This window comes from Heteronotia binoei, chromosome 12 (genome assembly GCF_032191835.1).
Source record: "Heteronotia binoei isolate CCM8104 ecotype False Entrance Well chromosome 12, APGP_CSIRO_Hbin_v1, whole genome shotgun sequence".
Classification (NCBI taxonomy): Eukaryota; Metazoa; Chordata; class Lepidosauria; order Squamata; family Gekkonidae; genus Heteronotia; species Heteronotia binoei.
The window spans coordinates 14,201,443-14,226,594 of record NC_083234.1 but is presented as its reverse complement, the minus strand read 5'-3'; positions in this window follow the sequence as shown (position 1 = coordinate 14,226,594).

Sequence of the window (25,152 nt, the reverse complement as noted above, 5' to 3'; positions counted from 1 at the left end):
AGCTACCATTGGCCACCCCTGCTCTAGAGCATGTGTGCCCAGACACAGCGGGGATTCCTGTGCATTTGCTACACTGCAATCCTGTCTGTTCCGACATCATGGGATCCTGTGGGATCCTAAGCGCTCCTCTTCTCCCAATTGTTTTATTTAATGTATTTATTTTTTAGTCACCACTCACTCCAAGAGCCCTGTGGCGACTTAAACATAAAAACAAATACAAATATAAAATGTTAACGTTAAAATATTGAAATACGCGGCTGTCAGCACACTGCTATTACAACAGCCCAAACCTGTGGTTATCCTCCAAAGGTCAATCTAAATAATTCAGCTTTCCGTACCCTGCAGAAACTAAACAAGTCCAGCAGGGCACGGGTGTTATCTGATGGTACATTCCACAGGATAGGGGCCACAACTGAGAAGGCCTTTCCCCTGGTGGCAGCTAATTGGAATATTCCCCTCAAAAAAGATGTTTAGATAGAAGGGTCTCAGTTTTCCTACAAAATGCTTCTTAAGCTATGTGTGCATAAAGCAAAGCAAAGCAAAGCAAAGCAAAGCAAAGCAAAGCAAATTTTATTTTTAAGGATTTACAGCAACCCCATAGAGTTTTCAAGGAAAAAAATGAGCAGATGTGGTTTGCCGTTGCCTTCCTCTGCATAGCAACAATGACTTCCATGGTGGTCTCCCATCCCAATACTAACCAGGGCCGATACTTAGATTTCTGAGATCTGATGAGATTAAGCTAGCCTGGGCCATTCCAGGCTATAAAGCTGTAAATTGCTGTTTAACTTGGAGGTTGCATTTATTACAGATCTCTTTCTCTCTCTTTCTCCATTACTCAGAATTTCTCTAGAGGATCTTCTCTGGAGGATCTTCTTGATTCCCATGCAGTCCTTTTGTTGGCTAGTGGGGATTAGGATTTGGACATTAACTAATTCTAAATTTTGAATGTTTGACAGTAATATTTAGAAAACATTAGTAATCCTTGGCAATTTACCATGCCTCACCCTGTCTAGTAGTTCAATTAGGTCAGCAGAGATTGGGACCACGGAGGTAAACAAAATGGGAGAAAAACAGAGTGAGTGTCATTTTTCTCTAGTAGTTCAATAGGAGCAGGAGGAGGATAGAGTGAGTCAGCAAATAATGTAAGTGACAGGGATGTTTTCCAACCAGCAGAGTTGCAGATCTTGCCATTGAAGCAATCTGCATACATCATTTCTTCCAGTCATTGTACTGTTTCACTGGCTTGGGTGGGGTGGGTGAGCTTTCTGGGTTCAACAGAAGCAGCAAGGCTGCCATTCCCGAGTACTTTCTCATCAAGGGCATTTCTTGAGTGGCTTGCTGTGCTATTGCAGTTGCTTGCTCCTGTTCGACTGAGAAGGATGTGACAGTGTTGCTATTTAGCTAGTGCTTGAATTTCCCCTTCATTTTCTTCCCCGTTTAGTCTTACCGCATTGTGTGTGTTGCCACAATATTTGTAGTGTTCACAAATCATATGGAGAGTTTCATGCGCTGATTAGACAGATGGCACACTCTTTAATGGTCTGTCTGTGCGTGGCGTTCTTTGCAGTGCAGGCACCCGCTTTGGAAAAGATACCCACCAAAAGCACCATTTTTCCAGTGTGCGATTGGGGGGCCCAAGTTGCTCGTGCTCGTTTTCTGAACCACACCAGCCTTGCCCCAGCGTGTGCTTTTCTCAGGGTGCTGAATGCCTCCCTGTGCAAGCATGAACATAAATTATATATGAAACTTGGAGCTGTACAGTCCCCAAAGATGACAGCCAAAAATGTGCATCCCATTAAAACGAACGGAAAACAAAAATACATTTAGTAATGAAAATTAGCACACTTAATCATAAACATTTTTTAAAAATCCAACCCAATTTTTAAAAAAAAATTGCCCACAATGCTAATGTGTTTTCGGGTAGCTGTTCCTTTCGAGCAGACTGCCATTATTCCCTTGCACAGAGAGGGTGGGGGGCTGATTCAAGCTCCATGAAGACTGGCTTCCAAAATTTCTCCCCAGGCTCTGGAGTTTTGGATTGCCTGCTCTTGTTGCTGAATGTATTAGGAGTCCCGTCCCACCCACCAGAGCTTTTTTTTGTAGAAAAAGCCCAGCAGGGACTCATTTGCATATCAGGCCACACCACCTAGATGCCACCATTGTTCCAAACAGGCTTTTTGTAGAAAAGGCCCAGCAGACTCATTTGCATATTAGGCCACACCCCCCGATGCCAATTCAGCCGGAACTGAATTCCTGCGCATTCCTGATTTTAAAAAAAGCCCTGAGGCCACCATTGTTCTATTTTTTTTCTCCCTGTATCTACATGATACATAGAGCACAATGCATGTGCAAAGTGCTGCACCATCCAGTTCCTTCCATTCGTAGATACAATCCCTGCTGTCCTGGTCCTCTGCTACTGGTGTGTATTGATAAAACTACAATTAAGCAATTTGGGTAGCTGGGCTGACATGTGTGTCAAGATTCTTTTGGGGTGCTTTATTCTCTCTATTTATATCTCATTTTTCTCCCCAGTGGGGGACCCAGAGTGGCTTACAAGATTTGCCCCACCTCCATTTGATCCTCGCAACAACCCTTGTGAGGTAGGTTAGACTGATGGCATGTGAGTGGCCCAAGGTCACCCAGCGAGATTCCATGGAGGATTTCAACCAGCGTCTCCCTGTTAGGTTTATGGCTGTGGCGAATAAAGTTGTCCCATTGAAGGAAGGAAGGAATCTGTGTCAGTGTCTCCCAGATCCCAGTCCAGCTTTCTAACCTACCACTACACCAACCTGGCTCACTCCAAAAAACACTGTGCAGAAAAATTAGCTAAAATGTATAAAAATACTCCAAATAAATGCCCCGACCTGGATAGCCCAGGCAAGCCTGATCTCATCAGATCTTGGAAGCTAAGCAGGGCCAACCATGGCAAGTACTCGGATGGGAGATCTCCAAGGAATATCAGAGTTGGGAGGTGGAGGCAGGCTGTATCGAGCCACTTCTCTGAACATCCCCATGCCCCAGTAGGGGGCACCAGAAATTGCCATGACTTCCACACACAAAATACAAAAAAAAAAAATGTTAGAAATTTGGGCAGCAAGCAACATTCTATCTCCTGTGTCTGGGCATGTACTAAAGCAAAAAAAAAAAAAAAAAAATGCATACAAATAATGCTGTCATTCAGAAGATTTTTAAAGACTAGCATACAATTGAAACCAGAGGCTTTTGGGTTGAGATTAATGGATGAACAGTTAGAAAGAACACACAGACCTTTTTTTGTATATGATAAAGGCAACAAGATTATTACATAGTCAGAAATGGAAATTTCCACTATTGCCTACAAGAGAAGAATGACTGGTGAAGGTGGTGAAACTTGTGGAGAAATCCAAACTTACCTCCTTGTTTAGGGAGGGAAAAAAACATTAATTATATCCATTGCTAACTGGAAACCCGTTATAGACTTTCTGCATGAAATGGGAAAAAATGATGATCTTCAGCTTGGAAGATCAAAAGCAGGAAAAATAGATTATAGATAAAGGAAAGGTCTTTTATGTAGCTATAGACAGGGTGAATAGGGAAATGAAACTGTAATCGGTCGTAGATGAAAATTGAAAGAAACTCCCTTTTATTTCTTCGACTTTTCAGTTCTATTCTCTGTGTTTTTTCTTTTTCATGTAGCTTGTTTAAATTTTTAATAAGATTTATATTAAAAAATAAAACATTGAAGCAGTAGAAAAGAGCAAGAGTCCAGCAGCACCTTAAAGTAACAATTGCGGCAGTCTTGAAGGTGGTACTGGTCTCTTGCTCTTTTCTACTGCTACAGACAGACTAACACAATGACCCATCTTGATCCATCTAGAAGCAAGAAGCAATACTATCACAGCAACACTGGTATTTGGCAGTGCTTTGCAATCTCTCTCTCTCCTATCATAGAATCACAGAGTGGAAATGGCCACACAGGCCATCTAGTCCAACCCCCTGCTCAATGCAGGATCAGCCTAGAGCATCCCTGACAAATGTTTGTCCAACTGCTGCTTAAAGACTGCGGGTGAGGGGGAGTTCACCACCTCCCTAGCAGCCAGTTCCACTTTGAGCACCCTTACTGTAAAAAAGTCTTTCTGGAGCTCTGCTCCTGTGAGCTCCTGTCCAAAATGAGGCCTGCTCATAAGCAACAATTCCAATCCAGGAAACCTACTGTGTGGCACAAAAACATATATCCCAGTCTTCTAGAGTCAGAATTGGGTGTCTAGGCTCATCACTGTGGACATGGGTGGCTTTTTAGGTTGTACATAGCTGGTGCTGGAGGAGAGGCACCATCAAAGAGTAGCAGTCAAGCTACATGTGATGCATCATTTGTGGGGGAGACAAATGTTCAAATTCACTGCCCACCCCCACCCCCCGCCATTAAAGAAAGCACCCTGCAATTATTTAGGGCACATCTTTGAATGTGGAGGCTCAAATGTCCTAGGCAGGTCATTTCTCCACCTTCTCAGTTTGAACGTGTTTTCTTTTGCTCTTTATTTACATCTCGGTTTCTCCTCAGCTGGGACTCTGCTCTTTCACAACCCTGTGAGGCTGACCAGGTGTTTGTGACAGGGCTGAGGCCACCCAGCAAGGTGTAAATGACGATTTGAATTCAGGTTTGCCAAGATCTTAGTCCGACACTCTGCTCACATCCACCATGGCGGCATGGTGAGGCATCATTTGGAACTTTGCCTAGCAGTGGGAAATGGTACAACCCTCCAAAAATGTATTTCTGGGCAGATTTCTTTTTTAGGTAAAACATTGGAGGCTCAGAATGGGGAAACCAGATGGCGCAGACTTGTTTTATGTTGCCTCAGAAAGTAGTACCAGAACCAATGGGGTTGAAATTAAATCAGAAGAGTTTCCAGCTCAAATTAGGAAGAACTTCCTGACAGAGCGGTTCCTCAGTGGAGTGGTGGTGGTGGGCTCTCCTTCCTTGGAGGTTTTTTAAGCAGAGGCTAGATGGCCCTCTTGAGGAGCCCCGTGGCGCAGAGTGGTAAAGCTGCCGTACTGCAGTCCAAGCTCTCTGCTCACGAGTTCAATCCCGGCGAAAGCTGGGTTCAGGTAGCCAGCTCCAGGTTGACTCAGCCTTTCATCCTTCCAAGGTTGGTAAAATGAGTGCCCAGCTTGCTGGGGGGGGGGGGGAAGCGTAGATGACTGGGGAAGGCAATGGCAAACCACCCCATAAAAAGTCTGCCCAGAGTCGGAAATGACAGGTGCTTGCACAGGGGACTATCTTTACCATTTTCTTTAGATGGCCATCTGACAGCAATGCTGATCCTGTGAACTTAGGGGGAGGCATTTGTAAAGTTCCTGCATCATGCATGGGGTTGGACTAGATGACCCTGCAACTCTATGATTCTTGCCTGTTAAGAGGCTTCTGAAGAGCATCTGTGAACAACAGGATGCCAGACCAAATGGTTCGATCCAGCAGGCATCTCATTGTGACTGGTCTAAGGAAAACCCATCCATTTTGTTTTGCGCTGGTCTACTCCCTTAGCTATCTGTTCTGCATTACTACGTTTTCCCTCCTTCCCCCCTTCAATTGACATTTATTTTGTTGTTGGCTTGAGGCTAGCATCCTCGGCGCCACCGTTGTAATGCTCTGAGCAATCGCCAAAGGAGACACCCCAATGACTCAAAGGCCTCTTGAGGGCCCTGCCCTCTGCAACCTTTTCTCCAAAGCCTTCAGTTTCACACACACACACGCACACACACACCATGGCCGCCTCATCCTTATGTGCATCTGTAACCTCCTTGGGGCAGTGACCACTCTTTTGGGTCCAGCATTGTGGTCCTTAAAACGCCAGTCTCTTAAGAGTAGCCCTTCCTCCGTGCAGCAGACAATACATAACCACAGCAGAGACCTGGCAGTATAACAAAGACACACCCTTAGACACACCCTTACTGGCTTGCAGCTAGCGTATTCCAGCCAGAGATCTTGAAGAAAAGCCAGTCTCTAACAGGGAGCCCCAGCATCTACGGCACTTCCTTTTCTTGCCACTGCATCCTCTGCTTTCCCCTTCAGCATGCGAACAATGCCTTTATTTTGTGCTAATATTCATATTCACCCACCTCTAAGCACCACTAGGCAAAGCTGCTTTGGGGATCTGGCCACACCTATATACATGTAGGTGTCCAGACACACAGATTGTGTCATGGGTAACGTATGAGCCTAATTATTGGGGCCGCACAAAAGATGTGCACAAGGCAATTGTCAGACTGGTGGAAAATAGTGCACACTCTGTGTGTGTGTGTGTTGGGAGGGGTTTGCCATATTTTTCATTTTTAATCTGTCATTGGCTGCCTCAGAAGGATCTTCGCCACATTTTGGGGCTTTAGCAATCAATTAAGAATTAGATGGATTGGATGGGCTTGGGGGGTGGCAGAGGAATGATTGGAGAATGAGCAACATGTACCAGCCCTGTGTGTGTGTGAGAGAGAGAGGGGGGGGGGGGCACACCAGCGCATCCCTTACTGGATTCAGTGTCTAACTAATGAGTTCATCTCAAAAGCCAAGGGCGCATATAGCTAGCTAGTGAATTACTGCATATTGCAAATATAGTCTGCTGGGTGTGAAAGGGTGGGGGCAGCCTTGCCACTAAACTGGATCTGTGTGGATGGGCTATTTTGGAAAGGAGATGTGTGCGGAAGGGGGGGGGGGGGGAGAGACAGAGAGAGGCTCCACGCTTTGAAGTCGTCCCCAGCATGAGACATGGGGTCTGCTTTCCATAATGCCATCTTAATGTGGCTATTTCTAACAATATACTGCAATAAAAGGGGGAGGGGAGAGTGGGTGGGGCTGGAGAGGGGGGAAGCAAAAAGGAGCAGTGGCCGCCTCTCATTTCATTCTTCTAAAATCCAGTTGCGAGGACCCCCTCCCCCCAATTTTCTTAACACCCTCCTCATTTTCGGGAGGGGGTCATGAATTCAACCCCCCTCCAGTTTTTTAAATTGTTGATACCTTTTTTTTGAGGGGGGGGGAGGGGGTGTTTTTTAGCCGTCTGGGAATGATCTCTCTACCTGGGAGCGCACGTGCAATGTGTGTGCGCGCAGATGCGGGTCTAAGCGCCCCCACGTTCCCACGCACACGCGTCTCTCGGCAGTGCTCTCATTTGCCCGGCCCCAGCGGCGGCTGGTCTCTCCCCGCGGCCCCGACCCCGCCGGGTGGTATTTCCCGGGGCTCATTAGCAGTCCGGCTGCCTTGCCTGAAGGATCCGGTGCAGCCGGCGAGGAGGAGGGCGGCGGCGAGAGGGTGGCTGCGGCGCCCGCCGGGGAAGGGGCGGGGGGGGGGGGGAAAGAGCCGGCAAGGCGGCAGCAGGAGCGGCGCGGCCGGGAGGAAGGCAGAGGCCGGGGTGGGCGAGAGCCAGCAGCCCGGGCTCGCCGGCGGAGAGACGCGAGCGCTGCAAAGGGAGGGCGGCGAGCGTGGCATTTGCAGGGATCGCGGGGAGCCGGTGCATGCAAGAGGGGGGCAGAAAACACGCCTGCGAAGAATGTGCACAAATGCGTGTGTGGAAGTGGGACAACGGGGAGAAAGGCAGGCAGGAAGGGGGCAGGTGTGGGCCCGGGCATTGCAGCAACCGGTCGCTGCTCGGAGCCTGCAGCGCGCTGTACCTCCGCAACCTCCCTGGCTAGGTTTTTGATAGAGAGACAGACAGACAGACATATATATATATAATATGCGCAGCCCATAATTCCTCTTTCGTCTTCTTCCCCTCCTCCCCGCCCCACCCCCCCACGCCTCGGCTCTTCCCTCCTCCCCCTCCCCAAATTTTTCGATACAGACACCTCACGCTGCTCCGTCTGGAGACATTGCAAAATGCAGTTGCCCCCCCCTTTAAAAAAAACAGGGGGGGAGTTGGAAAGAAGGCGGGGGGGGGGAGGAGGGAGAACGATCGATAGCCTTAACGATGCCGGTCACTGGACTGACCCAGGAAAAAAAGACGGGCTGGAGGGGGGGTATGGGGCGGGGGGGGAGAGAGAGAAGGGTCTGGCAACCTGCAGAGGTGTGTGTATGTGAGGAAAGAGAGAGAGAGAAGAGAAGAGGGGGCGCCGGAAAACCTCCTCCCTCCCCCTTCTGCCCCCCCCCCGCCTAGTTTTTGTAGATATATTTTTGCTTTGGGGCGGCGGCGTTGCGACTGTTGCCAGTGAAAGCGAGAGGGGGCGGGGGGGCGCGCCTGGCTGCAAAGTTGCAGGATCTTGGAGGCGGCTGCCGCCCTGGCTGCTTCGCCACTCCAAAGGGGGGTGGGGGGTGGAGAGAGAGGAGGGTGGAAATCGGGAGGGTTGGCGAAGCCTTGCAATGCGCCCGGCCGAACCGGGGAAGGAGAGAGAAGGGTGGGGGGGGGGGAACCTCTCGATTTGCTCCAGGCTTAGACATTCCCCCCCCCCATTTTAACTCCTTCCCCCCCCCCCCCTTCCTCCCGCCGCCTTCAGCGGCGTAACAGACGGGAATGGTTTCATTTTCTGTGCCCGACACACACACACACACGTCGGAGAGGTGGGGGGGAAGACTGCAAAAGGCCCCTGTCTTAGGCGGGGCGGGGGGAAGAGAAGGGAAGTCTTGCGGGGAAGTCGTGGAAGAAATGTGAGATCAAAGTGATTTCTTGGTCGGAGGGGGGGGGGGGCGCCTTCTAAGTCCTGGAAGAGAAGGGTGGGGGGGATCAGTGCAGAATTCGGCAAAACTCGAGGGGGAGGCGGAGAGAGAGAGAGCCCGTCGAGCGGGCCCTTGGCGGATGGCATTTGTATCAATTAGGTGCGCGGTTCTGTTTGGGGGGGGGGAGAGAAGGGACAGCCTCTCTCTTCCCCCCCCCCCCCACTCGCCTGTTGCCAGCTCTTTCTGCCTGTGGAAGGTGATTATTCTCTTCCTCCTCCTCCTCCTCCCGAAATGTAGGCTAGCCAGGGGATGTGGGGCTTTCGGAAGGGGCTGCACCATCTCTCGCTCTCCCCCCCCCCCCCCCTTTCCTTCTTCCCCATCCGACAGGCAAGCTGGAACGAGCTGTGGTTAACAGTGGCCTTGATTCTGGGCACCCAGGGTCACCCTTTGCAAAGACTAGCGGGGAGGGGGGGGCAGAGAAAAGGGGGGCAATGCACCCCACTGCTTTTTAATTTTATTTTTTTAAAAAAAGAGAAGCAACTGGGTTGGTTTTTTTTAAAAAAAGAAAGCAAGAATGCAGCTTGCAAAGGCTGCGCGCACAGGCTCTCCGGTTCCGCCTTCGCTGGTTATCCGAAATGCCAGCTGTGTCAGTCCAGCCGTCCGGGCTTGGGGGGGGGGGGGTGTCTGCCGCTTCCCAGAGATTTCGCTCCTCGCTCGAGGAAATCCCAAAACCCACCCACTCCTGCCCTGCCCGCTGTACCTCTTCTACTCTCGCTGCTCCAAAAAGAGAGAGAGAGAGAGAAAGAAAAGCGCTCTTGCTTTTGTTGAAGACCGGATCCTTCGCCACCTCCGAAGGGTGAGTTTATGAATGATTTTTTTTTTTGTCTCCCCCCCCCCCCTTTTCATTCCCCTGCTCGGGTTGTTTTTAGGATGTATTTCAATTCCCCCTTCCAAAAAAAAAAGGACAGATTCAATAAAAACTGCCGCTGTGCAGGTCGCTTGTTGGGTACCTGGCGGAGAGTTTTTTGCTGCCGAATGTTCTTGCAGAGGTTGTCGAAAGGAGATTATGGAATGCCTACGGAATGCATGCTGGATAATTCTGTAAAGACACAAAAATAGCCAGATATAGGCAATGTCAGATATTGCTGGAAGTTGGGGGAGGGGGGTGTTTCCAATCGGTACCAACTATTTGAATGCATCCTTTCACCACTGTTCAAGCCCCCCCCCCCAAGCATTCAGTGTTCTGGCTTACACATTTCTAACTTTCTTGGCATTGTTTCCCCACCTCTCTATTTTTAATTTTGATTTTTTTTTTCATCCTTTCCCCTTTTGAAATGATTTTTTTGCCTTATTTATTTATTGATGGGTTGTGGAAATAATGTAGTCCTTAATGTGTGTGGCATGCAAGTGACCCTGGATTGCGCCCCTCTCTGTCCCTGAGACCCTAACTTGTGACGTTTCGTTTTTAAGTCCACGGGTTAGGCTCTTGGGAGCTGTGAGTTGTGCCACTACATCTTTCCGAAGTCTATTCTGAACGTAGGGAAAATTCGAAAGGAAACTTCCTTAAGCCCAAAACATTCCTGCCTTTTGTTGGGGACTTTTTCATCTCCCCCTCCTAACCTTGGGAGCATTGGTTTGCCTAATGACCTCAAAAATTACATTTTCAGTATGATGTCTTTTTAAACTTCGATACCCGCGTTTTGTATAAAAATCCAGGTCGGCTCTTATTGTACATGTGTATTGAGGACAGTTGGCAGTTTTGTCCATGCTAGCTCAAGGGACCGAGAAATCCAGGTGTGGGCATCTTTAGGAAGGTCAGTAAATATAGGAACCTGAGGAAGGACGTGCTTTTTTCATACATACAGTAGAACTCCACTTATCTGTATTTCACTCTTTGGATTCTCTTATGTGGCGTTATTTTATGTCCCATACAACGAAGTTCAAATATGCTTCTTCTAAAGCCGCTTTAACACCTGGGCGTATTTTAATTTTCCTTGCAGCATTCAGGTATTGAGAGTTCTAATGCTTGTAAATAAATAAATGTTACTGATTAATGTATCTGATCTGGCAAGGTGATAAAGCTTTTGCTCTGCTTATGGGCCTGTCAATAGAGGCATCTACCTCCTCACACCCCCCCCCCCCCTCTATCTTGAGAGCAGCACACAGTACTTCCAGAGCGTAACAGAAACAGCTCAGTACCTTGGTGCTTGACCTCAGTCTATCTCAGCTGAAATCCCAGCATGCCACCCGCTTCCAAGTTTAAAGCTGAACAATATATCTTAGATGCCCTGTGGACAGAGAAAGAGGCAGAAGCAAGGGAGAGCAGCTTGTTTCGTCTGTGTGTGACTTTTATTTTTCATTTCAGCGTTCCATAACAAAATAAACAAAAGAAATTTTCAGTAGGGTTCGTGGATCCTTCCCTGCGTGTGTCAAATGTGCTATTTCTTAGGGGATCATAGTTTGTCTGGGCTTTCTAGCTATATGCAATGCAATGAACTCACAAAATGCTTTTTCTAATATATATTGAGAGATAGATATAATGTATTGTCCTCTTAATCGCACACTATTGTGCAACATGATATCCGCATAGGATGATAATCACAATGTGGCTTGGCATAGTGTTGTAGTTTTTAGTACCTGCGTTCGTGTTCCTTTATACTTCACGAAGTCATTCATAGTGGGGTTAATAGACTGTCTGGATGGACCCTGGGTTTAGTTTTAATGCATTGTGCTGCAGAAAATAGGCACTGGAGGTGGAATAATTCAACATTTGTCAAATTAGGGGTCTATACTATGCGAAAATCCCGTTGTTTATGTTTACATTTGGGTAAATACATAGAACTGGGTTGAAGAGCTACAATCTGGGGTCCAGGTATTTGAGAACAAGTCCCCTTGAACCTTGGTGGGGTTACTGTCGCCCCTGCAAAGACGCACTGAATCAGGCTGTGCAATTTGATAGTTCTGAGGAAACTCGGATAACAAAACGGTATTGATTTTGGAGCCTTTAAAACCCCTCTTCAAAATGAAAGGCAAAGCGTTTTATCAGTTAAACTGTGCATCGTTTGCCTCTCCCCCCTTCAGCATATAATGTCAGTTATTGTCATCTTTGCTATATCTGAATTGATAGATCAACTTGCCTTCTGCGCTGCTTTTCGGTGGTTTAAATGAAACAGTATTGTGCTACAGCCTCCTTACTGTATTACTTCAAACCTGGGAATAATGAGAGAAAGGTCCAAGGGGTGGGAGGCTGCATTTTGTTTGTTTGCAATGGTAAAGTAAAACAGATTGGTTTAAAAAAAGTCATTTCCAAAGTGCAAGAGACAACCTGTGCTAGCTTAGCCATAAAATGAGATGAATAGTCCTTGCTTCAAACCTAAAACATCTGAGGACAGGTATCAGGGTTTTTTTTTGAATGGGAGGATTCAACCTAAAATTAAAACGAGACCAGCTTGTTTGAATGCCTGAATGAAATTGTGCAGAATAATATGGTCTAGCAACCTGACCGTCTTGTGAGTGCTACGGAAACGATCTCTTTCCCCCACCCCACCCCCATCCCTGGAGGGCAATGGTAGATTTGTCAATGCGCGCAGATGTCTGCCAGGTAATAGATGACTGAAGGGAGCAAGGTGTAGGGCCCGCCGTTCACGAGAATGCAGACCCTCCTTCCTGTAGTACAAGGCAGGCTCTCCATCTCACTCGCCCTCCCTCCTGCCCAGAAGAACATCACTGAAGTTCAGTGAAATGAATAACATAATTGGGAGTTGGTTCAATCACTACCAGTCTAGACTAGCCCAGACACATCAATTAGAGGGGGACTGTCTTTTTTTTTTTCTTTAAAGGGAAAGTACACTCCAAATAAGCAGGCCTATATTGATATGCATCTCTCTCATTTCAAAAGTGCAAAATCATAGCTTGGCAAAAAAAACAAAAGGGGGGGGAGATGATGATGACATTTGGGGGTTATTAAGAAAGCCGTACCTTATAGAGACAAGAGAGAATTCTATCATAATGCACACTTCCTCCCCCGCCCCCCAATATTGTACATCCTCCCCTCCAGTGCACCTTTTCTCACTGTGGTGTGCCCAAGAGCTGTGGTTGTGCCCAAGAGCTTTCTTAGCTAGTGTGGCATTTGGTGCTTGCTCAGAGGTAAAGCTGGTGCAGAAGTATAATTGCATTATAAAAATATCCAGTTGGAAGCGTTTCTGGGCAATCAAGCAGGAATCTGCCTGAATAATCTGAAGCAGGTTTTCTTTTGCCTCCTTACAACAAATCATTCTTCCTGCCTCCCTCCCTCCCTCCCCGAACCTCCCTCCCCTCTGCCAGGAATGTATTATATTACAAAGTTTCGATAGCACAACTTTACAAAATTGAGGAACTCAGTTCGGTCTGTAATTATTTTTGTATTTCTGTAACTGGGGTGGAGGCTTGAAGTGGGAGAGAATTGCTTCGTTTACTGGGTGGCGGTATTGATGAGAGAGAGTTCCTGGCCAAGTCTAACTCTATTTTTTTCTTAAAAGTCAACATACAATAATGTCAGATTCATATTTGTCAGCAGGAATCACAATAGCAGCCAGCATCCTCGACTAGCCTGAATTTCAGAACATCTGAGATATCGAAATGAAAAGTAGCAGAACAGGTACTCCAGCAAATCTGTTGGAGAAATCTTTGCCTTTTCAGACCTCACAGTATTCTGTGACCATCCCTCCCCCTTTATTGACTCTTTTTTTTATTATTATTTTCTTAAAAGAAAATCCATCCAAATCCTTGTTGAAGCAGACTGTTTTGCTCAACTTGAAACCTGAAGGCTTTTTATTTGGAAGCCCTGAGTCTCTTTATACGCCAGGAGCTCTTGCTTCGCCATGTCTGAGAGATTGTCCAGGCCTCTCCTTCCAAAGTTCTTTGTTCTACTTTGTGTTTCGAGAGCTTTTGAATGCGAGTGCTCCAGCGATCGGAGCTAAAGCAGAGACCCATTTTCCCTACCTTTCCCTTTCTAATGCCTTCTAGGGCGCTTCAGGCTTTTCTTGGGCCCGTTACCAATTAGATGGCTGATACACAATTAAAAGGGCTGGTGCTGATGAGATGATGGATTCGTCTCTAATTGATTTCTAATTTTAAGATCCTTTTACTTTCTAAATCCTAGCCGAAAGGCGGCAGGGAGGGGAGCTCAACAGGAGGCGGTCCATTTGGGCTTTTGATCGCAGGCTCCCAATTTTAGTATTGCGGGGGTTGTTGGTTTTAAAATTTATAGCCTGGATGTCATTTTCTTTTTTCGAAGACAAGACAATCTCCATTCTTCTGGTGGCTAACATGGGAAACAGATTTGTCCCTGTGCTGATGGGCAGAGGGCATCTAATATACATTTCTCCTCCTGGTAGTTTATTTTCTTCAAGGATTGCTCAGAGTATAGATCTGCAGCTTCAGTTCGTAAAAGCAGCTTGCATGGATGTTGCGTCCAAGAACGCAGCGAATGGACAGCACGCTCCAGGAAGCGAGACTTTCTCCTGAACTGCTGTCTTGCACCTTTGTAAACGGTGCTGCCCACAAGGTTTGCAAGGGGGAGACCCCAGTGTTAACAGTTCAACAAGGCTGCCCACATTGGCCTTCCCCCACCCCCCAAAGCCTCTGACAGGAGAAAGCATCCCAAGCTCCTATACTCCGAGGAACACACACATTGTTTCAATAATCCGGGCAATAAATGCTAATTAGTAATGCTCAAGGACCCTACCAGTCAGAGTAATTATCATAATTTACCTCTTTCTTGTTAAATGTGTTCCTTGCTAATTTACATTTTGAGTGAAACAACTGGGACTGTTGCTTCTTTGGATTGGGTCTTCCCCCCCCCCCCCCGACACCCCCTTCCTATTGTATTTGCAAATCTTTCAAACCAGATCTCCTAACTGTTGAGGTTCCTTCTCCAATACCACCACAATGTATATTGTGTCATCATTAAAAAGAAATATGTTTTCGCAGTTCTCTCTGTGCTCTGCGCTATTCTCTCCTCCACCCCTCAGCCTCCTAAAGAAATACTTGGAGGAACAAAGGAAGACAGACTCTATAAAGGCATCATTACAGAGGAACAATAACAGCAGATAGTGTGTGATAGTAGAACATATTTCACTCCTCGAAAGTCGTGATAATTAAATAATTACTTGATAACCATAGCTAATTAACAAAAGAGACTCTCCTCCTCTACAGAAGCCATCAGGATCCCACCCATATTATTGTAAAATTCAATGATATAAATTCCATCTCTTCAACAGTCACTTTCCCCCCTGCCCTGTTCATTTTCCAGCCGATAAAAAAATCCTTTTGATGTCACACGGGTTTGTGCGTTTATCAATTAAGCCTCCTCATAGATTCTTTTTCCTATACCGAAGTGATTAACTCTTTGCAGATGTATATATTTATCTTGTATGTATAGCATGGGCCAGTGTTGAATCGACGAGGATGAACACAAATCATAGATTGAGAAAAACCGGATCTGCAATTAATTGATTGCTCCCTTTTCGTTTATGTTAGCAAAAGGATTCCTTATCAGTCATTGGGCTGCTTATTGTGCTGATGATTCAAAAACCCGAATCGCGCTTTGATTTATCGGTTTTGTGCACAGACCCTGAAGTTTCCTTCTGATCTTCTGACATGGTTTGTTGGGAAACTACATTTCTCCCCCACACACTGTTTCTGATTATTTGAAAGCCCACTTGCCAGCTTCTAGGAACCGATCCGAGAGTTATATAACTTCCCCTCCCTTTTCTGCTTGCACTTAAATTTGGAATCCAATGAGGATTCCCAGCCCATTGCCATGGATACGGTTCAGGAAAAAAAAACTTCCATCATGTGACATCCTGTAAAGTCACTGGTGATGTTCCAGTGGAGAAAAATGAGATCAGAATAGGATCTGCAATGAAGGTGGGAGCAAAGGAGGTTCTTTTTTTCTCCTTAAAAAGGGCAGGTCTTTCGGCAGGTGCCAAGGTCTGTGCCTCACAGACGGGAGCACAGAAGGGGAGGGGGGAGTCTGTCTGTGGTTTCTTCTGCAAATGAGCAGACACCACAAAGACACGCCTGGAAAGCAGAGCTGCGGATGATGTCTGGAAGCATCATCTTCCACAGCTCTTTGGTGTCACCATGTTCAAGGTGTATGCAATTATACTGCGAGGTTTGCAGATTTCATTCAGCTTTACCTATAGGTTCACGCATTACCTTTGCTGACTCATCTCTGACAATACACTGCTTATATTTCAAGGTAATTAAAAATTACTCATTCCTCTGTGAAACCCTGCAATGTATGGAATGACATCCCCCCCCCCCCTCGCTTTTGAGTCTCTGCTTTTGTGCTCCCTAATGAAAGTATAATGAGACCCTTCTCATGGCCTGGACCCTGGTCATCCAAATGCACAGAATTCCCTGAGTCAGTTGGATGTGTGATGATCCAAATGATTCGGGACATTCCTCTTGGTCTTTGGGAGATACTTTGGATTGTGTCGCCCGAATGGCCTCCGAATCCAAAACTATTTGTCTGAATGACCACCGCTGTGCTTTACCTGCAGTTACTGCGGCACAGCTGTCTATACTTCTCAAGGGATTATGCTTTCCTGGCTGAATATGGAGGGACCTGCCAGATTTGAAATCCAGTTACGCTCGGCATTTGCAGGAACGGTCTGTAAGGCAGAGAGTCGCGAGGGTCTGAGATATAGGGGAAAAAATGGTTGAGCGCTGCCAGATGGGCCAAAATGAAGCCAAATAATTTGCCCAGGATCTTAAGTAATGGTCTAGGGTCGGGGAAGAGAGCTGAAAATATAGCTTGCGGTGGCCATTCTCTAAGAACCTTCTTGTGTTATGGGATTTGTTCAGCGGGCTTTGTGTGTTTCTTTGTTTCCCAGAGCTGGGTGCTAGCCAGTCTTACCAACGCCTACAAGCGTGGGCATTCAGACAAATGTAAGGTGTTTGTCTGAAAGACTGGGAAGGGGGAGACAAAACAAAGTTTTTAGACGAATAGATGTTTAAATATTGACATAGGACCCGAATAATGTGGGATTTGATGTATGCATGAAACATAGGCAGTCAGGTATTACAGATAGCCGAAATTCTGTAGGTCGAAGAGCTGGCAGTCAGCGGAACCTGGGAGTCCATGTGATATGAAGCTAATTTCTGTGGGAGGGTGAATAAATCAGTAAGGATTAAGGCATTCCATAAAGGCAGCAATATGAATTGCAGGGAGTCTGCAACGGTAGCAGCATTGCGATGCATAATGGATTGCATCATAAGCCAAGGGGCCAGAAACTTGATTTCTTCCTCCAGGCCCATTTGAGGAGAGGATCTGGTCTCTGAATGAAGGAGAGATAAAGGATGGTGGAGTCCCCAGATGAATATTTAAGTGCCGGTGCCGTGTTGGTCATGTTTTTAAAAATAGCCATTATGGTACTCCTGCTGAAGCACCTGTTGCGTTCTACAGCCTGGTGCATCCAATGGCTTTCCCTGTAGCTCTTTGTTCCGCTGCATCATCCTTCCAGGCTGACTCGCTGCCTGTACAAAGAACTCCGGGGCGTATGCAACCCACACCTCCCCCTCCCCATTTCCCAAAATGAACAATGGCTATGTTTGATTCTCATTGTTCTTTTTTTGGGGGGGAGGGGGAGGAGGAATTGGATGCCCATGCTCTGGTGTATTTGGGTGTTCCTAATCACATTCTCCCACCAAGAGGGAGTTTCCCAGATGAAGATAGGAAGATATTTATTCCCCATTCCCCCTTTCCTCGGTAGAGTTAAAAAAGAACGATCCAGGCCCCTTGGAAGCAAGCAGCATGTTGTCCCCAACAGAGTTCAGCGTCTTGAGGGTGTCTCTTCAGCACAATTGAGTGTGAATCTCCCAAGCAAGCAGCCAGCCAGTCAAATCAAGGACTTGTTTGCTTTGCCATCGCCTTAGAAAATGAAGCTAATCAAAAGCTACTTAGCCTTAATGGGTGAGGGCATTTTCATATTCAAAGTGTGGTTGGGTGTAACGGATATCCAGGGAGATGACGAAGGCCCTACCTGAACTTCTGCTATTTCGGGGGATGACCAGGGAGTGCTTTAAGAGCTGAAACTTCAGAGCCGGCCAGAGAGGTGAAACCAGTGTTGTGCCAAATTTTCGCAGTGTTTCGTTTTTGGCACAAACAGGGGTGGAATTCTAGCAGGAGCTCCTTTGCATATTAGGCCACACCCCCTTGGTGTAGCCAAATCCTCCGAGAGCTTACAAATAGGAGCCTTGTAAGCTCTCGGAGGACTGGCTACATCAAGGGGGTGTGGCCTAATATGCAAAGGAGCTCCCTCTAGAATTCCATCGCTGGGCACGAAAGATGGCAGCATCGAAGGTGCAGACTCCCTTTGAAAGACAAACATAGCTCCTGTTTTTTTTAAAAAAAAAGAACTTGAGGGTTTTCTTTAATTGACCAATGCATGGCTCCGTTGCAGGCCCTTTGTCATAGAGGAGGGGGAGTGTGGATTGAATTGTGGTAACTTGCCACTGCAGGCTTTGTGTTTCCCCCTCATGAAAAACTGCCAGAAATGAGCCCTGACCTGGATAGCTCAGGCAAGCTCAGTCTTGTCAGATCTCAGAAGCTAAGCAGGATGGTCCTGGCAAGAACGTGGATGGGAGACTTCCTTGGAGTACCAGAGCTGGAAGGGCAGGCTTCACTCAGCCACTTTTCTGAATATCCTCCATGCCCCCAGTAGGGGTCAGTCACCAGAGCTCACCATGACTTCCAGGTGCAGACACACATAAAATATAACAACAACAAAACCTGCCAAAAATGGGGGGGGGGGGATCAGGCAATGCACATCAGCACATGGAGAACCAGTTTGGTGTAGTGGTTAAGTGTGCGGACTCTTATCTGGGAGAAACGGGTTTTGATTCCTCACTCCTCCACTTGCACCTGCTGGAATGGCCTTGGGTCAGCCAGAGCTCTGGCAGAGGTTGTCTTTGAAAGGGCAGCTTCTGGGAGAGCCCTCTCCAGCCCCACCCACCTCACAGGGTGTCTGTTGTGGGGGAGGAAGATAAAGGAGATTGTGAGCTGCTCTGAGATTTGGAGTGGAGGGCGGGATATAAATATCTTCTTGTCTTTTCAGATGGTGACTGGCACATTAACAGTGGGTAACATTTTCTCCCCTGTTTGCACACACCCCAAAAAGTACAGAAATGGGTGTTTCTTGTTTGCAGGGATGAGAAGCTTTATGGAAAGGGGACCAGCAACCCCACCCCAGTTTCTGCTCAATACTAGCTGCAATGTTGTCTGTGATAGAACTCTTAGGAACACAGGCCAGGCAGGCATCTTTATTTTTATTTGGGGCTAAAGTTGGCTGAAAGCTAAGGTTGTCAGCTCTGGGTTGGAAAATACCTGGAGATTTGGTGGGGTGGGGTTTGGTGAGGGGAGGGACCTTAGCAAGATACAATATCATAGGCTCCACCCTCCAAAGCAGCCATTTTCTCCAGGGCAACTGATCTCTATTGTCTGGAGATCAGTTGTAATAGCAAGAGATCTCCAGGCCTGTCATGGAGGTTAGCAATCCTACTAAAAGTACATGTGATCTCAGTTAGGAATTACACAGATCCTGCCCCCTGAGAATTCTGCTAGTTTTGTTGACATTCTTGGACTTCTCCCAAAATTTCATAGATGGTTTGCCCGAGGAAGAACTCCAAATTTGTACCAGTTTTCTCTTTTAAGAAATTTTTAGTGGCAACGTAATGATATCCAGAAGTTCTGCCCAGGACTACACGCAGATTTTATTTATTAATCATTCAGTGAAATTCAGCAGATACTTTGCTTTCTAGGGTTCCCAGCCTCCAGGTGGGGCCTGGAGATCCTCTTTTACAACTGATCTCCAGATCCTCTCCCTTGGAGAAAATGGCTGCTTTGAAGAGTGGACTTTATGAATTGTATCATGTGGAGGCCCCTCCCCTTCCCAAACCCCGCCCTCTCCCAAATCCACCCCCAAAGTCCTAGGTATTTTCCAACACAGACTTGACAACCCAATTGCTTTTCCAGAATTCTTTTCACGTTTCCATCACCCTGCAAACTTGATGAGTAACCAAAAGAACTAAGTAACAGATGACCCGAAATCTGAAGCTCCCAAACTTGCTTTAAATGTTAAGCAAAATTGAATGCTTTAGTGTATCTGAGCAAAGACTTCTGAAGGTCCCTGAATTAATAATCCTAGTCCTGCCCCTAATTTTTTTTTTTTTTTTTTTGCCTAAAATGCTCATCACTACCAGAAACCTTGATTATGCCAACAGATCCCTGACAGATTCTGTTGTGGGTTGTTTTTCCACCAAGGACTTCAGTATTTATTTTCTTACTTAATGTATGCCCCATTATGTAGGTTACACTAAGAGTGTATGACTGGCTCAGGATCAACCAGAAAGCTTCCATGGCAGAGTGAAGATTTGAACCTGGGTTTCCCATATCCTAGGGTCCAGCATTCCAACCTAGGGGTCCTCAAACTTTTCGTCTGTGAGCACCTTTGGAATTCTGACAGAGGGTAGTGGATGCAACCACAAAATGGCTGCCACAGAAGGTGGAGCTAATCACAAAATGGCTGCCACAGGAGGCGGAGCTGACCACAAAATGTCAGAGAGTTAGGTTATGCATAGTATCTAATAGTATCTCTTCTCCAACATTTCAGGCAAAGATCTGTTTAACAGGATGCCTATTTAAAATGAGTACACTGTTTTGAAATATTTTCTTCAATACATACAGTTTACCTTCAGTCAGACAGTGAAGATCCTTGTGCTGTGGTGACAGCTGCTGCCAAAGCAACATTTTTAAAAGATCTGTGCAGCAAATCCAGTGGCCAATCAGAAGCTTTACTTGACAAAAGCCCCATCTGGCCACACCCACTTGGTGCAGGGGTGGAATTCTAGCAGAGGCTCCTTTGCATATTAGGCCACATACCCCTGATGTAGCCAATCCTCCAAGAGCTTACAAAAAAGAAGCTAGAATTCCACCCCGATTGGTGGTTGCCAGGAAAAGTGTTAGCAGGCACTGCATTAAGGACCCCTGCAACCATTACAGCCACACTGGCCTTCTGACTTCTATATGATCCCTAGGTAGTCTCCCATCCAGGAAGAAGGAGAAACCTACTTAGTAATGGAACAATGTATTTTGTGCTTTCTGGTCAGGAGTTTTCTGGTTGTCATTAATAGAGTATTCCGTATGGCATCATCTCGCTGCATCAGAGAGGTTTTACACAAGAAGCACCTGTAGATTTAAGCCTTGTGCTGAAAAACTCCTCCACAATGCACCTCTACCACGCTCCAAAATCAAAATCGGTATTCCCAGTTCAAAACCATCAAGCAGGACAGCGTTTTAACCTTATGAAACGTAAGGGTTTTTTTTAAAACTTTTTTAAAAAAAATAATAATTAACAGATTTTTCAATGCACACATCAATAAACCATCACAACACAAAGAAAACAGTAGTAGGGGCATAATGTACAGCAAAGAAAGCATATAAAGTACCTTGGAAAATACATAAACTTTTGAATACAAAACCACAGAGAGTAAGAAAAATAAGCAGTTATGCACTGTGAGACAATTTACTCATAAAACAGAGCTACTATAAAATCACAGCGTGCTAAACCCACCTATAAGTGATTTTGATGGGAGATGGGGGGGGGGCTTTTTTAACAGAGCACTTACAGGTTCAGTTTGTGCGAACCCCACTAAAATGAACAAGAGCTGAAGAGCTATGCTGTTGGATATTATCCCACCCACCCAAATGCCATATCATCCTGATCTGGAAGGCCTAGGCTAGCCTAATCTCATCAGATCTTGGAGGCTAAGCAGGGTCAGCCCTGATTAGTACTTGGATGGGAGACCACCAAGGGTCGCAAAGCAGAGGCAGGCAATGGCCAACCACCTCCGAATGTCTCTTACCTTGACATGGATGGTCTAGACTAGCCCCGTCTCATCAGATCTCAGAAGCTAAGCAGGGCCAGCCCTGGTTAGTGCTTGGTTGGGAGATCACCAAGGAAGTCCAGGGTCACTACACAGGGGCAGGCAACGGCCAACCACCTCTGAATGTCTCTTACCTTGACATGGATGGTCTAGACTAGCCCCGTCTCATCAGATCTCAGAAGCTATGCAGGGCCAGCCCTGGTTAGTGCTTGGTTGGGAGACCACCGAGGAAGTCCAGGGTCACTACAGAGGGGCAGGCAATGGCCAACCACCTCCGAATGTCTTTTACCTTGACATGGATGGTCTAGACTAGCCCCGTCTCATCAGATCTTGGAGGCTAAGCAGGGTCAGCCCTGATTAGTACTTGGATGGGAGACCACCAAGGGTCGCAAAGCAGAGGCAGGCAATGGCCAACCACCTCCGAATGTCTCTTACCTTGACATGGATGGTCTAGACTAGCCCTGTCTCATCAGATCTCAGAAGCTAAGCAGGGCCAGCCCTGGTTAGTGCTTGGTTGGGAGATCACCAAGGAAGTCCAGGGTCACTACACAGGGGCAGGCAACGGCCAACCACCTCTGAATGTCTCTTACCTTGACATGGATGGTCTAGACTAGCCCCGTCTCATCAGATCTCAGAAGTTAAGCAGGGTAGGCCCTGGTTAGTATTTGGATGGGAGACCACCAAGGACGCCAAGGGTCACTACACAGAGGCAGGCAATGGCCAACCACCTCTGAATATCTCTTACCTTGACATGGCTGGCCCAGGCTGGCCCATCTCATCAGATCTTGGAGGCTGAGTAGGGTCAGCCCTGGTTAGTACTTGGATGGGACACCACCAAGGAAGTCTAGGGTTGCTAAGCAGAAGCAGGCATTGGCAAACCATTTCTGAACACCCCTTGCCTTGAAAACCCCATCATAAGTCTGCTGCAACTTGATGGCACCAATCTGGATGGCCAGTTTTGTCAGATCTTGGAAGTTCAGCAGGGTCGGCCCCAGTTAGTGCTTGGATGGTTGGCCACCAAGGAAGGTGAGGGATGCTTTTCAGAGGCTTTTTTGTTGTTGTTCAGTTGCACAGTCAAGTCCGACTCTTTGCGACCCCATGGACCAAGTCACGGCAGGCCCTCCTGTCTTCCACCATCCTCCGAAGTCTGCTCAAATTTGTGTTTGTTACATCAGTAACGCTGTCCAGCCATCTCATCTTTTGCCGTCCCCTTCTTCTTTTGCCTTCTGTCTTTCCCAGCATCAGGATCTTCTCCAGTGAGTGTTCCTTCTCATTTGGTGGCCAAAGTATTTGAGCTTCAGCTTCAGCATCTGACCTTCCAGAGCACAGTCAGGGTTGATTTCCCTTCGGACTTACTGACTGGATCTTCTTGCAGTCCAAGGGACTTTCAAGAGTCTTCTCCAGCACCACAGCTCAAAAGCATCTATTCTTCTGCGCTTGGCCTTCCTTATGGTCCAACTCTCACAGCCATATAGGCAATGGCAAATCACCTCTGCTTATTTCTTGCCTTGGAAACCCTATGCTACTAGGGTCACTGTGCTTTCCGCTGACCTGGACCTGAGCCTGCTTCGGCTGGGAGGGTGGGATATAAATCACATCAATCAATAAATGGATGGATGGCCTAGGCTAGTCCAATCTCATCAGACCTTGGAAGCTAAGCAGTGCCGGTCCTAGTTGGATGGGAGTTTAGGGTTGGTACACAGAGGCAGGCAATGGCAAACCGCCTCTGTTTGTCTCCTGGAAGCCCTATGGGCTGTCACTTGATGGCACTTTCCAACACCATGACAAGTTGGAATCACTGGACGCACCTTGGACGGTTGGAACCACTTTGCAAATTTAACGTGTCTGATTAAAGTGTTTTGGCATCTTAAAATAGAGACAGCAACTAGAGAGGGGCCCGTGAGGTGAATCTGTCCCCCTGGGGGCTGCTGTTTGACCTTTTCGGTGAGCAGCCTAATCTAAAAGAGAGGGTTCCGCAGCTGTCTGACTGGGCAGCTGGTTCTCGGAGGGGGGAGAACTGGGGCCTCGACTAGCCATTCTAGGCAAAAGCGGTTCTTACTGTTATTGAGCAGAAGCCCCCTCGTGCAGTTCTTCGGTTTCTGCTCTTTGAAATAGCCACAGCAGCTGAGTTCGGTCTCATTTTCATGTCCAGATATGACACTCACTGTCTCGCAGGGGTTCTTTCATAGAAAAAGAGGTGCTGGAGCTCATTTGCATAACTCATTTGCATATGCCCCATGCCCCTGACATCGCCAGAAGGTGCACTAAAATATATCAGCTCAGCATCTATCTTAAAAATGCTTCTTGAATTATAATTGTCATCCGAAAACCTTACTCCCATCCAGTGTTCCGTCTAAGCTGCAGACTGACTGTGAGCACAAATTCTACTTTGTGAGCTCCTGGCGTTAAAATTGTAAGCTCCTGCATCAATCATTGTGCTCTGGGGTCATCCTTCCTGAGCTGACAAAAATGTGTGAGCTGGAGGCTAAAAATCTGTGCGCTAGCTCACACTAACTCATATGAACATATGAAGCTGCCTTCTACTGAATCGGACTCTGGGTCCATCAAAGTCTTCTCAGACTGGCAGTGGCTCTCCAGGGTCTCAAGCTGAGGTTTTTCACACCTATTTGCCTGGACCCTTTTTAGTTGGAGATGCCGGGGATTGAACCTGGGACCTTCTGCTTCCCAAGCAGATGCTCTACCACTGAGCCACTGTCCCTCCCCTAAGCTTAGAGGGAACACTGCTCCCGTCATACTTTTAAAATTACTTTCTCCTCTGTGGCCACAGTGGCATGATGAAGATTTCCATCTGTCTGCTTTATATGTTTTGGTTATTTCCCCTTTTCTGGGGGTGGGGTGGGGAGAAATATTAGAAAGTTTGTCAAATTTTAGAATTAAGCAAAATTCTCATGGGGAGGTTGAGCAATGAAGCCCAGAAGCAAGTATTGGGGGAGGGGGGGGTGGTTAAAAGAGAAAGAGCCCAATAAAATTTAAAGGTTCCAGAGCTCCACTCCTGTGAGCTCCTGCCCAAAATGAGGCCTGCTGTCTAGCACTGATGATCTCCTCGGGACATTTGAATGTAAAGGTTCAGCTTTTTAACCCTGGTTCTCGTGCATTTATGGACTCGATATGGAACCTCTCCATTGATTTCCAAAGCAACATGCAAATTTTAAAACCAACTGTTGGAACATCCAAGAAAGTACACATACACACACACACAATTCAGACCAGTCTCTGCTTTGCGTGCAGAAGATCCCAGGTTCAGTCTCCAGCATCTCCAGGTAAAAGGACCAGATAGCAGGTGATGTGAAAGAGCCAGTTTGGTGTAGTGGTTAAGTGTGCAGACTCTTATCTGGGAGATCCGGGTTTGATTCCCCACTCCTCCACTTGCACCTGCTGGAATGGCCTTGGGTCAACCATAGCTCTTGCAGAGCTGTCCTTGTGAGAGCGAGTTTGGTGTAGTGGTTAAGTGTGCGGACCCTTATCTGGGAGATCCGGGTTTGATTCCCCACTCCTCCACTTGCACCTGCTGGAATGGCCTTGGGTCAACCATAGCTCTGGCAGAAGTTGTCCTTGTGAGAGCCAGTTTGGTGTAGTGGTTAAGTGTG